Here is a 19,862-nt window from a genome sequence, read left to right on the forward strand (position 1 = left end):
GCTTAAATCCACGTCATTTGGATTGTTGGATAGCTGTCTCATTATCACATCTAATTTTATGTTAATTATGTCATAGAAACAAAACTTATCTGTCGATGTTCATTATTTATATTTCTTGGTTAATAGACATACTAAAATGATCTAACAGATGCGTTTAAATTCTCTGTGGTACGATTGATCTATATAGAGTTTGCATTTTTTCTTGTATCACTATGCATGAGCATTTATCTGGAACGTATGAAAATTCTACCCTCCAAATTATACGATAACAATATTTGTTTGATCAGAAGTTATTTTCAATAAATACGCAAAGATTTTTACTTTTTTGTTTTTTGTTTAGAAAAAACCAAGTTGACTGCATGCGATGTCAAAAGACCTTTAAAGAGAAGAATCATCTGCTATGTACTAAATTACATCATATAATGAAAGAAATTGATTTTATGATGGAATTCGTTTCGTGTGAAAAGTTCGTAAGGATCATGTTTTAACTTAGTCAGTTGTTTTGAAACTCGGTTAAATAATTATATTAAAGTATCAAGTGAAATCCTAAAAATCTAGAAGAACTTAGGGCTTAAATGTCTTGTATCGATATTTAATACGTAGAAGTTGATATTTTAAGTCATATAAATGTCTTATAGCCACCGTTTGTCATGATCTCATATTTTATGTTGTATAGTCAGTGGTTTTACAAGGAAAGGCACAACAAATTTAATTGAATTCCATCCATTTTCTGTCGAGATCCTTCCACATTCATTTCAGCTGATTTCCTGCTAAAATGTGTAAAACTATTACGCGAACCAATAAATCAGTTAAGTTTTTATTTTATCTATTGGGAAAATGATATTTTATATTAATAGGCATAACTATTTTGTCTGCTATTTCTTTCAAGCTAATGTAATACAACTTTGTATTTACTGTTGACTGATGGTATTTCTCTGAAAAATTAAAAACCTTGAACTCGTATAAGATAAACAAAAAGGGAAAAAGTTACCAAGGAGGTTAAACAAAAATGCGAAGAAAAACAACAGCAATACACGGAACACTAAAGATTAAGCAGCACACACCCAACAAAAACCAGTAGTGAACTCAGGTGCTCCGGAAGAGTAAGCATTGCCTGAAAATTCATTCGCACTACTTTTGGAAGGTTGTATCTTAAACTGATGTTCATCTAACTTTCCATACGTCCAGGTATAAAACAGACACAACACTTGTAATATCATGATTCAAAATGCATGGAGTTATGCTATGTGCATCGGCACGGTTGGCATATTTTGCAAGGAACATGGCAAAACTTAATAATGTTAGATTGACTTTAGCAGACAAGTGGGATCTGCGACAGAGATAAAATGCACAGGGAAGTAAAGAAAATGAAACAATGGAAAGATCACCCATCTTATGATGGCGACCGAAGTACCTGTGAAGTGACCATTTCGGTCGTTGTAGCTTTCTTGATACATTTTCAAACATTAAAATGGGAGGTTTACCGAGCATTTAAGATAAAAAAAAATTAACTATCAAGCATTTAAATTTTAAAATCTATCTATTGAAAGTGTATAAATATAGTCATCAAAGATAAAGTGGAAGAATCGTTTTTTTTTTTTTTAGGAATGTAATGGAAAATGCTTTGTGGAGTGTTCCGAATGGAAATAGCGGGAATTACACAAGAGATTTGTCGTTTGTAACCCAATAGGTTTTTTTTTTAAACAGGTCTGCAGTAACTTTAAAAAAACAAATTTTGCACCCAAGGTTACAATAGCAAAAAAATTTTTATAATGAAATGGGGGGAAAAAAAAAAATGAGAAAATGGGTAAAGATGCATGAATCGTGGCAATTGTATATTTTAAATATTAAATGTAAAGGTTACTGGCCGGCGAATTTTTTTTCATGCATCACTACGGGGAAATGCCCGAAGATTTAAAAAAAAAACTTTAACAGAGAATTTGAAAATGAATCAAAGGAACATACCTTTAACTCATGGAATATTTGTATCCGTACGGAGATGGTTCGAAATATATTGAGCACTTGTCTATCAACACATCAAAGTCAACTACCCTGTTTATCATGAAACGTGCAAAGAGTTAAAAAGAATTACAAATATCGGTCATTTGATATTCTGTTGAAAAGAACATGCTCACTTACGCCTTAATTTCAATACAACAAAGTCTATGACATGGATTGTCGAGTAAACTCCTCATCTTTCATGTAATTCAAAATAGTAGTATTACTTGATTAAAATTCCCTGATCGAACGTAGGTTCAATGTATTACAGTATATTTTATTTATCATGGTATTAACTACGCACTTATGGTTAAAGTCGAAAAAAATAAATGCCACAAAATGCTTCATCATGTTCATAGAGAACTGTTAAGAATTGATCTTTACGAATCCCACAAAAATCGAGGTCGAACTCGGGTTAACAGTAGTGTTTCTTGTTTTGTTACCTATGGCAGGTACACATATGGTTATATGTTTCATTTGCTAACAAGTCATAGACAAATAAATAAAAGCGGCATTCAATGATGAGTCCCAAACACGGAAAGGAGAATGGTATTGTGGCTACAAGAACCGCGACTTATCAATGGGCATCTGTGACCTTGATTTTCCCTAACGGTGAACTAATTCATCATGGCGCCCTTGAATATTTCAATAACATTAGTTATATCCTATAACTTGATGACCAACATGTGCAACGAAAAGTATAAATATAAGTATAAAAACTAGCTATTTAATTCACATACGATAGATTTGTGAAATGATAAAATATACCAATGCTTTGTGAACATATGCCTTTCAACAATCACGAATAGCTCATCGCTGTTAATCGCACTAGGTTGTTGAATCTTTGAGTCATTATCTGTGGTAACCATATAGTTCACCAAAGAAAAAAATCATTTGAATTGTCCCTCAGGTTTTTGGCGAAATATCTAAAGCAATTTCTTGTGACTTAGTAAACCTACATAATCAAGCATCTTACGCTTGCATTAATTTTAAATGATACATGCTTTGTGTCTTAAATAAGAAATCGACGAGGATTATTAAAATTCTATAAATAAATACTGAATTTCTATTTAAGTGTAATTTGCTCATTAACAATCCGTACGATGCATTCACCGAAATTGCAGATCATTGTAAGGATCTTTGGCATTGAATTTATCAGATTAAATGTTTATGGTATCTTTGGGTCTATTGTTTCTGCTAAATTATTCATAACTTTCCTCCTTGGCTGAACAGATTTTATCATCTGATGCGATGATATATCGTGACCTATACCTAGTTTTAGTATTCTAACGAATCTGAATAATTGATAAGATAACGAAGTAGGGTAGAATGTTTGATTTTATATAAATGGTTTCCTCCATAAAAATCTTAGATATTCCACGAACAATTGAATTATTAAGCTGTAAATGTTTCCCCAATAATACTGCGTATCTTATGGCGATTGCTTACCGATTTTTGTTTCTTTATTGGTGATAGATTTATTCTCGCAGACCGACTTTAGAAGTACTGTGATTTCAAAGAAGCTTTAAGAAAATTAGGATATTAAATATAATCCAAAAGGATAGTTTTTTGTATGGCGGATGTCTTTTTAAAAGTAAAATAAGTTTATGAAAGATATTCTAATATGTCGGGGAATTTTTTAATGTTAAGATAAAATAATAATAATAAAAAAAAGAGTCATGGAATATATTTTTTTTTGTCGCGATAGGGGAGGGGCATTATGTTTTCCGGTCTGTTTGTCCGTCTCAGATTAAAGTTTTGAATTGAGGTAGTTTGTGGTAACATCATAGGTCACATGTTTATTATGAAGTGAACTCTTTGATGAATATGCCAAATTAGGTTTTGACCCAGATTTCACGGTTCACTTATGGACACATTTTGTTGTTATTTTTCATCTAGTGAAGCAGTATTTGCACTCATTTTTCGAGCACCTTACTTGATACCTGGTTTTAAAATGATTTCGTACTGATTAATGATTTGTTATTCAATATTTGCTTTTTAATTTGAGTTTCTGAATTCCCTACAGCAGTTTTTTTTTTTAAATATGACATGAATGGCACTCCTTTTGTATATATACTTATAGGCAACGTTTTATTTTAATCGCAATATCTTTTATAAGATTTTTTGCTGACATGTGTTTTTTACGACCGAAACATTTTTGCGGCTGTATAATGGTATGGCGATGTCATTTGTTTTCCAGACAATAACTTGAGTATAAGTGAATGGATCTCCATGAAATTGTACAACAAGGTTCTATACCACAAAAAGAAGGTTGGGATAGGGTTTTGGGGTTATTGTCCTAACTGTTTAGGAATAAATGGACAAAAACAAACATTTTTCTTGTTACAGGACAATAACTTGTGTATAAGTGTATGGCTATCTATGACATTGTATCACAAGGTTCCTTACCGCTAAAGGAAGGTTGGGATTGATTTTGGGCCCGAACCGTTTAGGAATCAGGCGCCAAAAAGGGGCAAAAAACAAGCATTCATTAATTGTTTTCTCTATTTCTGGACCAATTTCAATTAGATTTAATTCAAAATCTTGAATTCTTGGGGTTTTTTAATATGCTGTATCTAACTTTTGTGTATTTAGCTTTTGGTTTTTGGGCCCCGTTTTAAAATTGGTCCAAAGGGTCCAAAATTAAACTTTGTTTTGTTTCAACAAAAATTGAATGCATGGCGTTCTTTTATATGCTGAATATCTATCCGTGTATTTAGATTTTGGATTTTGGGCCCCGTTATCAAATTGGTCCATATTAAGGTACAAAGGGTCCAAATTAAACTTAGTTTGATTAAAAAAAAAAGAATTCTTGGGGTTCTTTAATATGCTAAATCCAAACATATATTAATATTTTTGATTTTTGAGTCGGTCCAAATCGGGATCAAAAATAAACTTTGTTTGATTTCAACAAAAATTGAATGCATGGGGTTCTTTGATATGCTGAATCTAACCGTGTATTTAGATTTTGGATTTTGGACCCCGTTATCAAATTGATTCACATTGAGATCCAATGGTTCAAAATTGAACTTTTAGAATTGAGAATGGAAACGGGGAATGTGTCAAAGAGAATTGAATTCTTGGGGTTCATTTATATGCTGAATCTAACCATGTATTTTGATCTTTGATATTGGGCCATAATAGTTAAATGTCCTATTCTAAATTTTTAAGTTCTCAGACCACATTCCTTCTGTGTCAGAAACCTATGCTGTGTCAAATATGTAATCACTTAATCACAATTTAGAGCTGTTTCAAGCTTGAATGTTGTGTCCATGCCCCAACTGTTCAGGGTTCGACTTCTGCTGTCGTATCAAGCTACGACCTGTGGAGCATTTGATTTGATTTGTTAAGGTCTCAGTTCTCCTTTCTTGATGCTGTTAAAACACGTATGGTCTCAAATGATTTTCGGTGCAAAATTTTACAAAAACAATTTTCAAGTTAATGGCGCTCAATAAAATGGATAAAAAGCTCTCCATGAAATATATCCTGCAGTATCTTTTATATTCAAACTGCTTTAGTTTTGATTTTGATGTAGCGAGTGAAACAAATTCATTACACTTTTTAAGATTAACTGTTAAAAATAGATCTAAAGTCTGTTGCTCTTTAAATGACTATTGTGTTTGACACTTTTTTAGCCTTGGTTTGTCCTTGCACCGACAGACTGTCAACTTCTTCAGTCATTATTATTAAAGCAGTCGAGATATTTTTGCGTGTCCAATATTGCTGCATTTATGTATAATTTACCTCATTATTTTAAGAATAGCAACAGTCTGTCAAACCTCATCCCTAAACCATTTGTTTAAAAAGAAAGTTCACTGAACGTTTGATAACTGATACTAGGATCATTTAACTCTTATCTGATGAAGACACTGAATTGTCCCCGCTAAGGGCTATTGAAAATCCTTTATGTCACGTATCATAGTATGAGTTATCATTTTGAACGGAAATACGACTTCCCCTCTCCATTGAACAGAGACCATTTTTGAAATAATCTTCAGACTCTTCCTTCCGAAAAATGCCTTTGTATGTATTGCATTCGTTAATTTTTGTAATATTTTTCTACGTCAATTATAAATAAGAAGATGTGGTATGAGTTCCAATGAGACAACAATCCATTCAAGTCACAACGTGTAAAAAGTAAACAATTATAGGTCAAAGTACGGCCTTCAACACGGAGCCTTGGCTCACACCGAACAGCAAGCTATAAAGGGCCCCAAAAAGACTAGTGTAAAACAATTCAAACAGGAAAACAAATTGTCTGCTTTTCAGAATAATTCGATGCAATTATAAACAATTTCTTCAATTTTCAAAGATAGCCGATACCAATCCTTGATATTTATTGATAACAACTTAACATCCTTTATATTCACAGTTAACCGCTACAAATCATTGATAGTTACCGATAACTGGTAAAAATCCATCATTTTCACCGATAAATGCTTCAAATCCTCGATATTCACCGATAACGTCTATAAATGGTCTTGAAAGTAAGTAAATAATGCTAGAGATGTCATTAAATTACATAATTAAGTAACCAATGAAGCTTTCCTTCAGTTACTGTCAAGTGTTATCGGACAATTGCACAACCAAAATTGAAGAATGTCTCGCAGCACCATCGAGATATTTGTAAGAATTTTTAATGAATTTACGGGTTCGATTTGATAGTGGAAATGAGACGACTGTTGAGATTGTTGTAAAAGGGGGACAATATCCAAAGGAGGACCATCAAAAACATAACAGAACTAAAAGTAACAACACCGTAATGAGCCTCCTCATGGGGTTTTTGATTATGTGATTACTTGGCCGTTTTTTTATAGTGATTATTTGATTACCAGACCAAATATTTCATGATTATTTGGTTATTTGATAATCTAGAACTGTATTTTTGATTATTTGATTATCTTGCTTAAAAAAAAAATTAATGATTATGTGATTATATTGGCAAAAAAATTGTGATTATGTGATTACTTGGACACCCCCATGAGGGGCCTCCATAATCAAATAGGGAAACAAAGATCGAAAGGAAAAAAAAGGTTCATAGCATATTTAACAGAAAACCAATGATTTAAAAAAACGAACCCCACAAAAAAAAGGGGGGGGGGGTTAAACTCATGTGTTCCGGCAGGTTATGCAGTCCCAACTAAATTAGAAGCTCCTGTCGTGTTGTTCGTAAATCGTCGCAGTAGGTGATGTAACAATTAAGGAAAAGAAGACGGTATTGCCGCTACACGACCAGCGGAATATAACCATGGTCATCTGTGATACAGATATATTCCATGACGGTCCACTCTATTATAATGTTTCCCGTTAAACTTTGGAAAATATGACTTCTACATTACACTTCAATGGCTTCTTTGCTAGCAGGGAGTAAGGCTTGAGAAAACTCTAATATATCTTATTTGACGTTATTTTAAATAGTAATAACATTTTTTATTGGTTTTATTTCAATATTTTGAAATTACTCTAAAACATTTGACCTGGTGACGAGTAAATGTTACGCGGATATGTACGGAAAACGTGTAGAAAAAAATGACGCCCTTTAACGTGTTGTTAATTCGACAAACGCCTGAATTGTTCTCGCTGCCATTAAAAAGTTATAAACTTCATTAAAATTGCAATCTACCACACATTACTGCATATCCCTTATCAAAGATACCTACAGTATAATGATCGGGGAGAGCTAATGCATCACATTGATCGGAAGGAACGTTTATGGTGACTTAGGTTCTAATGCACACTATTAATTATTCATTATGTCACTCGTGTCTGAGCAGGTTTTATCATCGACAGCTATTATGTATGGTAGCCTCTATTCCCTTCAAATGCCTAGATTTGTTACAGTTCATATATAGGGTTAATAATTGAAAACCAAGTAGGGTAAAATATTCGATTATGAATTAATGGATTTCCTCGTAAAATACAAAAGAGATAACTTGATACATTGAAACTGCAAATCTTACGATACATTGGAACTGCAAATCTTACGATACATTGAAACTGCAAATCTTACGATACATTGGAACTACAAATCTTACGATACATTGGAACTACAAATCTTACGATACATTGGAACTACAAATCTTACGATACATTGAAACTGCAAATCTTACGATACATTGGAACTACAAATCTTACGATACATTGAAACTGCAAATCTTACGATACATTGGAACTACAAATCTTACGATACATTGAAACTGCAAATCTTACGATACATTGGAACTACAAATCTTACGATACATTGGAACTGCAAATCTTACGATACATTGGAACTACAAATGTTACGATACATTGGAACTACAAATCTTACGATACATTGGAACTGCAAATCTTACGATACATTGGAACTGCAAATCTAACGATACATTGGAACTACAAATGTTACGATACATTGGAACTACAAATCTTACGATACATTGAAACTGCAAATCTTACGATACATTGGAACTACAAATCTTACGATGATAGCAAACATTTTATTTTTATTTTGGTGATTTATACTACCAAACAACTTAAGCATCAAAATGGTCCCAAGAAAGGTTTTATAACATTACGGAAATATTATGAAAGGAATTATTTATCTAATTTCAAACATTTTTAAAGGATAAACCTATATATCAAGTGTCGAAAACCGGAGGGCAATATATGAACGATACCTATCAAATGCAACGAGATAGTCGTTGCAATCGATGCAAAATATCTTTGCCGTTTCGGATTACCCAACATCACGCTAGAGTTAGCATTGGCCTTAAGTTTTAGTTTAGGTATTTCTTGTTCTTTGTTTGGCTTGTTGGTATATTGTCGTCTTGATTAAGGTTTTCTTTTTTTTCTTCTTTCATTTACTTTTTACGAAAGTTATTCACATTCTCTAGATTAAAAAAAGGATGTTGATTCAAATGTGAAACTATCAGACTTGAAGGAATAGTATAAATGACAGTTTTCTAAATGGAAACAAACATGGTCCGTTCGTTACTGCCATTTGGCTCAACAACACTTAAAAGTTTTGAAACGTAGTTGTATCTACTAGACCCGTCTATCTACCTGTATGTGCTATATAATGTGTTTTCCCGGATTTGATTATGAATCAGTTTTCTTATCTTACAATGTACTAGTAGCACCTGCTGTAGCGTTCCATTTCATTGAATTCATTTTGCGAAACTCTAAAGCATAGTTTTTGGGAAGATATAGTTTTTTTAGTTACGAGTCTTCTTGCAATTAAGATTTTCATTTTATTGTATTTATCCTACATTATAAGTGTTTCGTCACCGTTTTAGTATTCATTTCTATGTTGCATGTCCTCTTTTGAAGTTTGGTACTACATTTTCATCGACCTTGTAGTAATATGGTTACATTATTGTTTCGTGAACTTTAGCACAGTTTTCATTTCCAGATATTGTAGAGTTCATACCAATTTTCGTTGGATAAATGAACAGTTGAACTCTTAAACCTAGTCTGTATATTTTGATTAAGCATTACTAATAAGATTGATTGATAGTTTATTATAGAGGTTTTTGTACAAAACTATCTAATTGTTTAAACAATTTCAAATAAATAAGCAAATGAAATTTGTTAACTAATTACTTCAATCATAAGATGCTTTTTTGATGGAGCTTTTAACATGTTTCTGTCAGCGAATAATGCATAAATCTTTACAAAGGCACAAATGGCCGACCTCAAACTTAATAAAAATGGTTAAAAATGAATTAAGCTTGAAATGCGATGTACTATTTCAAGTATTTTACGTCAAAATTGCCACGTTTATAGAGTGAAACACATCATTTTGTAACTTAATTGTCGTTTTGATAGTCATGATAGTGTCAACAAATGTTATTACATTTGAACTAGTAACAGAAGAATATAATTGGAGGAATGATAAGATCGGCTATCTGGCACCTGAAATTGCTAAAATATTAAAAATGTTCAAGTCTTTCATTATTTTGCAAATTTCATTGATAAATGAATAGGGTGATATATAAGCTGGATAAAAGTTGTGTTTTTGATTTTAAATGTAACATTGCTTCTGCTGATTTGTGAAGATTTAAACGTCGCAGTGAACGTTTTTGCCGTAATGTAAAAAAGTATAACAAAAATACCGAACACCAAGGTAAATTCAAAAAGGGGACGTCCACAAAAACTGACAAAATCAAACATTATCAATCAACAGAACGAGTGAAAAACAACTTATGTTGTTTATGAATGGCCATTTATTATGTTTGCAGGATATATTGATATTAATGATATATTATTTGTTTTGAATATTAATTTGGGGTTATTTGTACCTCCTCCCAGTATAGAAAACGGAAAAAAATCTTATATACGGAATTCATTATACAAGCTTGAACATGAATATTGTAATTTCACAATGCGCTGTCTTGTAGGCAGTACTAATAATAATTAAAAACACGAAGGTTTTTCTACGCACTGGCATTGATGACCTTGACCAGATTTAGCACGAGTTTTGGGGATTGTTTTCCAATTTCTTCAAACTTCGTAACCGATATGGACTTCAAACTGTAAGGATTGTCCAGAGCGCAACTTGTAAGTCTTATGTTGACAAAACGCACGTCTGGTGTACTTTGTTATAAACCTGATATCTTTGATATTTTTTTTAAGTGCAGTTAAAAGACTTCATGTTTAAATGATCTTCAAATAAACCAAGAAACAGATTTATATTTATGTGACATTTGTCTCGTTACGTTAACGGATAGTCAAACTCTATCAACGCTATTCTTTTAGAGTAGTTGTCTGTAATTGAAGTTTCAAAGACATGATTTCAATATCTTACTAAAACTTTTATTAAGAATTGAATATTAAACAGTAATTTTCAATTTAAACTGTACGTTCCCAGCCCACATACAAACAACGAATGCCTTCCATGTACAACTAGACAATGACATATCCACTAAATATTCTTTCGAAAATTAAAATCCTTGCACGTGCACAAATGATTGTGAATATCCATTCTAACGGACAACAACCAGTTTTCCCGATAGAATATCAAGACTCACAATTCAGAAATAGGCTCATGCACCATATAACCTAAAGCGTTTATATTGTATTCCATAACTCTGTTAATTATAAACAATCTGTTCATTCCATTGATTGTTCTGCTTCGATCTTTTGTATAAATACCATAAGGTTATCATGTAAAAACTCTCTCAGTTATTAATTAAGTGATACATTTATATCGCTGCTTCGTTAATCTCTAAACAAAAAAAAAAACCACAAAACCTATTCAGCATCATCAACTCAGCGTTTATTAATCGTTATTTTCTAACAAGTACTGTACTAATATTTATATGGTGTTTTAATGTTTTAAAGCATCTGAGCGATGTCCTATGAAAGTTTTGCTTTTGCCTCGGTGCAAGCTGTAGTGTAAATAAAAGAATGTCAAGAAGGTTAGATCAGACAAGCAGTTGGTGTCATTTAATTAGCTTAAAACTTAAATCAATAATTTTATTAATTATATTTGAATTAACATTATTTGTTTTCTTGTTCATTCTGGTAGCTCTTTTACATGTATTATATTTTCATGAATTGTAGTATAAAAAAATAATTTGAAAATAAACTATGTTAATGGATAAAGTATGTTCGTGTAGATTCCTTCTACAATTTATGTAATAACTAGACTATGCAAACAGCTGAACGATATTGGCCTTATTCACTATTGGTCACTCGAATGAAAAAAATGAGTGTTATAGATATTACTATTGATCTTCAGATACTAGTGAATCAAAAGACGATTGTCAGTCAAATTTCATAAAAAAAAAGTTTTTTAATTCAAAATTTCCTGTTTAAAAAATTTTCTCATTCAAGTTAAGCAAAAAAAAAAAAAAAGAGAAGGAATTGTTGACATAGTTCAGTTAAGGAAAAATGGCTGTTAACCGAACACATAAAAAAAATTGTTGAATAAGTGTCGTCGGCAGCATGCTTATAATGATTGAATAGCATAGAGGTACACATTTATATGTTCAATGAAATCTGTCTAATCAACATTTCTTGAAGGTTTCGGTCTAATAGGACAGGTGTTGGTTTCACGTGGTATTCCAACATAGATGCACATTTTTGGTTTAAAGGTTTGGCTTAAACTGGTTTTGCGGTACCTACGGTTCATGGAGTGTATGGTTTAAACTGGTTACTGTTGTAACAGTAAGACGGAAAACTGATTGCCCTTTGTGACGCTTATCAACTGGTTGAACATAATTGATTTTGTAATGTCTTATATTACGGTCAAACCTCTGCAATATTTAAAAATATAATTTGTACTCTAAAGGATTTACAATGACTCGTTTGAAATTTGTCACCACAACATAACCTTACTCCCTTTGCTCTTGGTAAAATTGTAGATATTAAACATTTGACATATTTTAACAGTTTCGGGCATCTCTAAAATTTTTTACACTTTAATCACAAGTTTGCAGTTATGTGTATCATTGTTCCTTTTCCAATCATATTTTAATCTCAAAAAACATGTTTAACCCCGCCGCATTTTTGCGCCTGTCCCAAGTCAGGAGCCTCTGGCCTTTGTTAGTCTTGTATCATTTTTAATTTTAGTTTCCTGTGTATAATTTGGAGTTTAGTATGACGTCCATTATCACTGAACTAGTATACATATTTGTTTAGGGGCCAGCTGAAGGACGCCTTCGGGTGCGGGAGTTTCTCGCTGCATTGAAGACCCATTGGTGGCCTTCGGCTGTTGTCTGCTCTGTGGTCGGGTTGTTGTCTCTTTGACACATTCCCCATTTCCATTCTCAATTTTATACATCTGCGTTTATTTATTTGTTATTGCTTAAGAGGTAATTTACACCATTTCAATGGCAGCAAAAGTCCTATTCACCAATTTCAGCATCTGCCTTCTTGAGATTCTGGTATTTAAAGTTACGCATAGCTGCTTTCCCCGTTGTACAGCGAACTAAAAATAATCAGCTGGCTTTTAAAATCACACGTGACAGATAGGAGGTAAATCACGATCAACTTTGTGCAGTGGCGTAGCTGCAATGTAGCATTGTAAGCATGTGCTTACAAATATTTTTTTTAATTTTCATTAAGAATTTTACGATAATCGTTCAGCTTTTGGGGGCTACCACCCCCAGACGCCCGGCTTACAATTAATAATCCAGTGGCGACGCCACTGAAATGTTTCTATTAATTTATTTGTTAGGTGACGAATAAAGATTGAAACCCATTATATGCAAAAGTCGATGTTCATATCTTTTTATATGGTAATCCCTCGAAACATGTATTTGCAAAAGCAAAAGTCACTATCTGTCTTATTTTAAGACGATTTCTAAAGTAACTCTGCTAAAATGAGTAACATACTTATAAAATGAAAACAACACGTTATAAATGTCATGCGTCCGAAGCGCTTACACAATAGTTTTCTGAGGGTCAACGATTCTCAAAACGTTTCATTGCAATTTATAATAGCTTTGGACCCTAAATGATATTTTATGATTCGTATGAAATCTGTCACCCAACTTTCACCTTACTTTTCTCTTGATATAACTGGTTCACTTGTAAAAGAAGAAGAACAGCTTTTACTAAGGGAATCCCTAACAACATTGCGTACAAAAACGAAATTGTCTCGGTACAAAAGAAATTAACGCAAGTTGTTATAGTGTTATATTATTGTAGTAAAAAATGTTAGAAGGGTCCCTATGTTGCGCACGCTTAGAAAAAAAGGCAGGCCTCTTTAAGCTGTGCATTAGTCAGTTAAATTTGCAAGTGCTAGACTCGTCTTAAAAATGCAATCACTTAAATATCAATTCTTTATTAAAGTTCACAACTTATTTTATAACTTAAAAAAAACAAACTTTAACCAGCTATCAATCAGTCAAGCAATGTTTTTGTGTTGAAAAAAAAGATAAAAAAAATCATAAAAATCATGATGTTTATCATAAATTGAAAATGAAATCAGTGTAGAACTATATTTTAGTTCAAAACCTTTTTCTTTTTGGTGAATATTTAAATAATTACCAAATGATGCAATTATTATTTTAAGAAATTAAAAATTGAATTGACAAACTAATACTGGAATCCCGTATACTTATAACGATTCTTTACTTGGGAATTGGAATAAATATAATAATGCAGAAAAAGTATTGTTTATCAATTACCACCGATGCATTTACAGATATATTAATAGAAATTATAAAATGTTAAGAAATATTTACTTATTTTTTTGGTGTATTTGGCAAAACCCATAGAACGCATACATTTGAATTATAAAAAAACTTTTGTTTTCAAAATTATTTCAAATCTATCATCGCTATTGCTATTCACAAAATCTTACCTGTTAATCCATAAAGGTAGAACAAGTTCTATGAAAAGAAAAAAAATCCAATTCTCGGTATATAGATATCTATGATGAGAGAGTTAAACAACTCATATCGCCAGCAAATTTCACAGTATCTTTTTACCAATAACAGTTTTATCTATATCGTTATTTTATAAAAAGAAATCTTATCACTCAGTCATTAAGCGAATATTCGAGGAAAAATAATGTGATAATTTGATAGTTATTTCGTATTTACAGTAGTACATATGATCAATAACATTTTCACTCCATTCACAAGCTTACGTTACGACCACTACTCACAATATATCTAACAGTTATTGAATTCACCTTAACAAATCATTTGTTTCACCCGACTATGCTATACGGTTTCATCTCTTCTTCCTTTCATATAAGAATAACCAATGATCAGCTGTATCGAATATTTTCTTTTCTTCAGCATTGATTCCTTGCATCGTGAAATCTTTAATTTTTTAAATGACATTTACTAGCATATAATTTACGCTCAGTCCGTACGTGTACTTTGAAATTCAAAATGCATTGAAATTTAAAATGCATTACTTTAAGGGATAATGATTGCATTAAAGTCCGTGTATTATAGTAAATTTATTAGCCAGGATTTTAGATCTGTTAGTTTCTTCCTTAGGATGATTACAATTTTTTTGTCTTCACATCTAGGTTGATTACAATTGTTTGTCTTCACATCTAGGTTGATCACAATTGTTTGTCTTCACATCTAGGTTGATCACAATTGTCTGTCTTCACATCTAGGTTGATCACAATAGTTTGTCTTCACATTTAGGTTGATTACAATTGTTTGTCTTCACATCTAGGTTGATCCAAATGTTTTGTCTTCAAATCTAGGTTGATCACAATTGTTTGTCTTCACATTTAGGTTGATTACAATTGTTTGTCTTCACATCTAGGTTGATTACAATTGTTTGTCTTCACATTTAGGTTGATCAAATTGTCTTCACATTTAGGTTGATTACAATTGTTTGTCATCACATCTAGGTTGATCACAATTGTTTGTCTTCACATTTAGGTTGATTACAATTGTTTGTCTTCACATCTAGGTTGATCCCAATGTTTTGTCTTCAAATCTAGGTTGATCACAATTGTTTGTCTTCACATTTAGGTATCCCCAAGGGTGACTGGGGAATAGAAGTATGGTCACCATTGGTCTTCCTCCGACCGGCAGTAAAACCACCTCCAAAGTGGGGCGTCCGTTTGGCTGTGCGGGATGTACAAATTTGCAGCCACGTCCGGTCAGAATGGGGACGTTAACTCCGATGTCTCGTGTAAAGAGAGTGCCACGCTCTTTGCACGTTAAGAACCCTTGCAACAACTCTTTGAGGGGTCCGTAGGTTGCCTGTTGCAAGGCAAAATTTCTGTGCCTATCCAATATACCCTCATTTTCCAGTGGCAGTCCAAATTTCCCCGACCATCATCCCGGATGACCTCTTTTACAAGACCTACCTATTGTATTTATTGTTAACTTGTTCTCGTCCTGAACATGCATGAAATATTTGCCACTGGACGTTAAGCAACCAATAATCAATCAATCAATCACATTTAGGTTGATTACAATTGTTTGTCTTCACATCTAGGTTGATTACAATTGTTTGTCTTCACATTTAGGTTGATCAAAATTGTTTGTCTTCACATCTTGGTTGATCACAATTGTTTGTCTTCACATTTAGGTTGATCACAATTTTTTGTCTTCACATCTAGGTTGATAAATAATGTTTGTCTCCACATCTAGGTTGATCACAATTGTTTGTCTTCACATTAAGGTTGATCACAATTGTTTGTATTCACATCTAGGTTGATCACAATTGTTTGTATTCATATCTAGGTTGATTACAATTTTTTGTCTTCAAATCTAGGTTGATCACAATGTTTTGTCTTTACAACTAAAATATTAACTTATACATATCTTTAATTTTTGTAAATTGATTTTTTAGGAAGAAATAATTATAGATATGAATTTAGATTTTAAATTTGAACTGAAAGTTAACTGTAGATTGTTACAGCAGATGATGCATACCTGATAGGCATTACAACGATGTTTAAGCAATTGCAGAAAGAATGAACGCATTGTCGTGCTGAGCATGCCCATTCGTAATTTTAGGTATCGGAAAACGGGAAAATGGGAAAAAGGTAAACCGGGAAATAGGTATCCAACAGAAGCACCCACACGTTAAAACTGATCACTACAGAGCTGCTACCAAATGTGAAGTGGTTATGTCCGGTAATACTACATAAAATATGTGACGAAATATTTTAGGTTTATTCGATAAATTGAAAGTTCCAGGTATGGGCAAACAGGAAGTAGGTGTCGGACAGATCTGAAAAGTACTAATACGTTACAACTCATCTTTGTAAAGCTGTTTCCAAATAAATTTCAAGTCTTTCTGTTTAGTAGTTTTTAAGAAAAAAGTGACGAAAATATTAGGTTTACAAACGGACAGACTGACGGATGGACGAACTGAGAAGTTAAATGCAATATAACAAGAATATAAACAGAAAGTCCTAGTTCACACAAATCAGCCAAACTTAGAGTATGGGGTGATGAAATCTTGTCAGTAGATCTGTTTTGTCCATAACCATGCATAAAAAGTTGACAGTATACAGTACACATGTGTATTTTAGTAAGTAACACGTTTCCAAATAACGAGCCTTTTCATTTTCACCTCATATTAGTAGTCTTTTCAATGTTGCACAAACTCTATATTGCTCTTACGACGTCTGCTATTTGTAGGAGACACATTTTAGACGTCTTTCCTGATTGTTTTTGTGTTGTTGCGTTGTTGTCTCATTGATTGACGCATGACCAACATCTCTTTAATTGCCCCCACCACCCGTGCGACGCTTTGTGTGGGATAAAGAAATACTGGGCGTCCTTCTGTCCATCCGTGCATCTGTCTGTCCGGTCTTGTTAGCGCTCTCACGGGTAAAATTCCTGCCAGACTTTTATCAAACTTATATCATAGGTTTCTATCAGCAATGTCTTGGACAAGTTCGACAAATAGTGCCGATCAACGAATTTCAAAAGAGTTATGCCCTTGAAAATCTAAATTATATGGAAAATTGCATTGTAATCGCTCTCACGTGTACAACTTTTGAGATCAATACATGTCGAATCCGCGGAGGAGGGGGCATTAAGTGTTACCCTTGCCCGTCCGTACGCAAGTCCCAAAAATTGGTTTCCGTTCTCTAACTTAAGTTTTTCTCAGCTAAATGTTATGAAACTTATACACAATGCTTATTTGCATAAAACAGAGATCAAGTTTAAATTTGGGTGGCGTCATCTTTACAGTTCTCTAGTTATGGCCCTTTATAACGTTATATGCAAGCGAGCGAATCATCTGTGTCCCATGGACACATTCTCCATTTATTTATTTTATTCAAGGTTTAAAATTTCGGATCCATGGATTCGACATGATTGATCACGTAACTTAAATGGAGATATTTGTTGTTAATTACCTATACATATAGAAATAAGAAGATGTGGTATGAGTGCCAATGAGACAACTCTCCATCCAAGTCACAATGTGTAAAAAGTAAACAAGTATAGGTCAAAGTACGGCCTTCAACACGGAGCCTTGGCTCACACTGAACAGCAAGCTATTAAGGGCCTCAAAATGACAAGTGTAAAACAATTTAAACAGGAAAACCAACGGTCTAATCTATATTAAAAACGAGAAACGAGAAACACTTAAGAACCACATCAACAAACGACAACCACTGAAACAGGTTCCTGACTTAGGACAGGTGCAAACAAATGCAGCGGGTTTAAATGTTTTAACAGGCGCCAACCTTCACCCTAACCATAAATAGTAGTGTAACATTACAACATAGAAAGACACACTATAAAATATCAATTGAAATGGCCTAACTAAATCAAATAGACATATTAACAAAAACAAGTAAACATACACAGAACGAATAAATTTGATGTTCCTTTTTGGGTTGTCTTTTGAAAACATTGGAAGTTTGCGTACGACCTTCTATGACATTGGACATATTAACTGAAGAAGTGAAATCGATTGAACATAAAGATATGCAAACACATTTGTAGTAATAAATCTTTTGTAAATCTACAATATGCATTTAAGAAAAAATAATTCTATATAAAATGTGTACGTGAATGACAGGGAATTCGAAGTAGTTGCTGTAATATAAACGATTGACCTTCCTTTTATTTCTTATGGTAAACATTTTTACTTTCCCTTAAAAGTGATCGTCAAAACGAACATGTCTTTATCCACTGCTTACGCCAAGATGCTAATTAATTTGGTAATTTGGTCTTGTGGATTTACATTGAATCTCTTTATAGACTGGTCATAAGTCAAGGTGACTGTCATGTACGCGTAATTTATGGCTGATGAAAATGGAGATATCGAATTATCGTAACGAATAAATTGTGGAAAATGAAAATTCTTCTGAAAACAACTAATTAGTATGTTGTTGTTTTTGAAAGAACTGACAAGAGAATGTCTCTTTAGCCATCTTGTAGTTAATAAACAAATCTTGAATGCGCAAATAAAAAATAAAAAAGTCAGAGTAATATATTCTTAATGATATATTTCAGAAATGCTGTTTAATTATCACATAAGGAATAAAGCCACAAATTCATAGCCCCATTGCTTTCTATGTTAAATTCTGCAATTTCAAGCATTTATGGCTACGTTGTCTTAAGTTCAAATAAAGTGACAGTCATTTCATGTCAAAACTATACCTTATCCTGACTTGTACTGAAAAATTCAACATACCTTTAATCGCATATTAGAGCGCACTGGTTCCTGGAAGTATGATAGTACAAAACAGGTACCTCTGATCTGAACAACAGGGCAAATGTGCCCTCCTATTATAATTTTAGATGCTTTTTTTTTTATTCAAAAGAAACTTTCAACAAGAATTCATTCTACAGTGCTCCCAAGTCCCTAGATTACCCAAATATGTTACCTATTGACAAAATTACAGCTATGCGTAGGAACTATTTTGTTTAAATTATGTACTTTTTTCTTGTATGTTCTTTCAGACCAGGCCCGAATTAGTGGTTATATACCATAAAAAAAATTATACGTGAATATTTTAACAAAATCCATTAATAATTAGTAAACAACATAGGGAAAACACCGAATTTTCCTACAATTCAGAAACAAAATGATTGTATTTGTATCTGAAGGACAAAACATAGCCTGAAGGACGAAACATAGCTGGAAGGACAAAACATAGCCTGAAGGACAAAACATAGCATGAAGGACAAAACATAGCCTGAAGGACGAAACATAGCTGGAAGGACAAAACATAGCTTCTAATAGAAATTTGAATTTGATTTTGACAGACGTTCTCATTCATTGAATAAATTCTTAGAATATGAATCATACTTTTGAGTCAGGATCGTTAAGCAACCCTCATTTGGTTACAAATATGAATTGATTTAACGTAATCAAGACTTCAATGCGCATAAAGCTGTGATATTGGTTGAAAGACTTTTGAATTAGGCTTATGTAATAAAATTCAAGGGATCTTGGACTCTTTAAATGAGAGTCGCTTTGAC

General features: G+C 32.8%; 2 protein-coding genes across 2 annotated transcripts in view; one reads left to right on the forward strand and one right to left on the reverse strand.

The window, feature by feature from the left end:
- LOC127734871 (FMRFamide receptor-like) overlaps window positions 1-14,371 on the reverse strand; it is a 47,546-nt gene extending 33,175 nt beyond the window's left edge. Inside the window, exon 1 of the mRNA XM_052244919.1 lies at window positions 14,291-14,371. The gene's annotated coding sequence lies outside the window, so the exon portion shown is untranslated. The remainder of the gene's footprint in view (window positions 1-14,290) is intronic.
- Window positions 1-19,862, forward strand: part of LOC127734858 (focadhesin-like) — a 319,452-nt gene that overhangs the window by 78,276 nt on the left and 221,314 nt on the right. The window lies entirely within an intron of this gene.

Source organism: Mytilus californianus, unplaced genomic scaffold (assembly GCF_021869535.1).
Source record: "Mytilus californianus isolate M0D057914Y unplaced genomic scaffold, xbMytCali1.0.p SCAF_3, whole genome shotgun sequence".
NCBI lineage: Eukaryota > Metazoa > Mollusca > Bivalvia > Mytilida > Mytilidae > Mytilus > Mytilus californianus.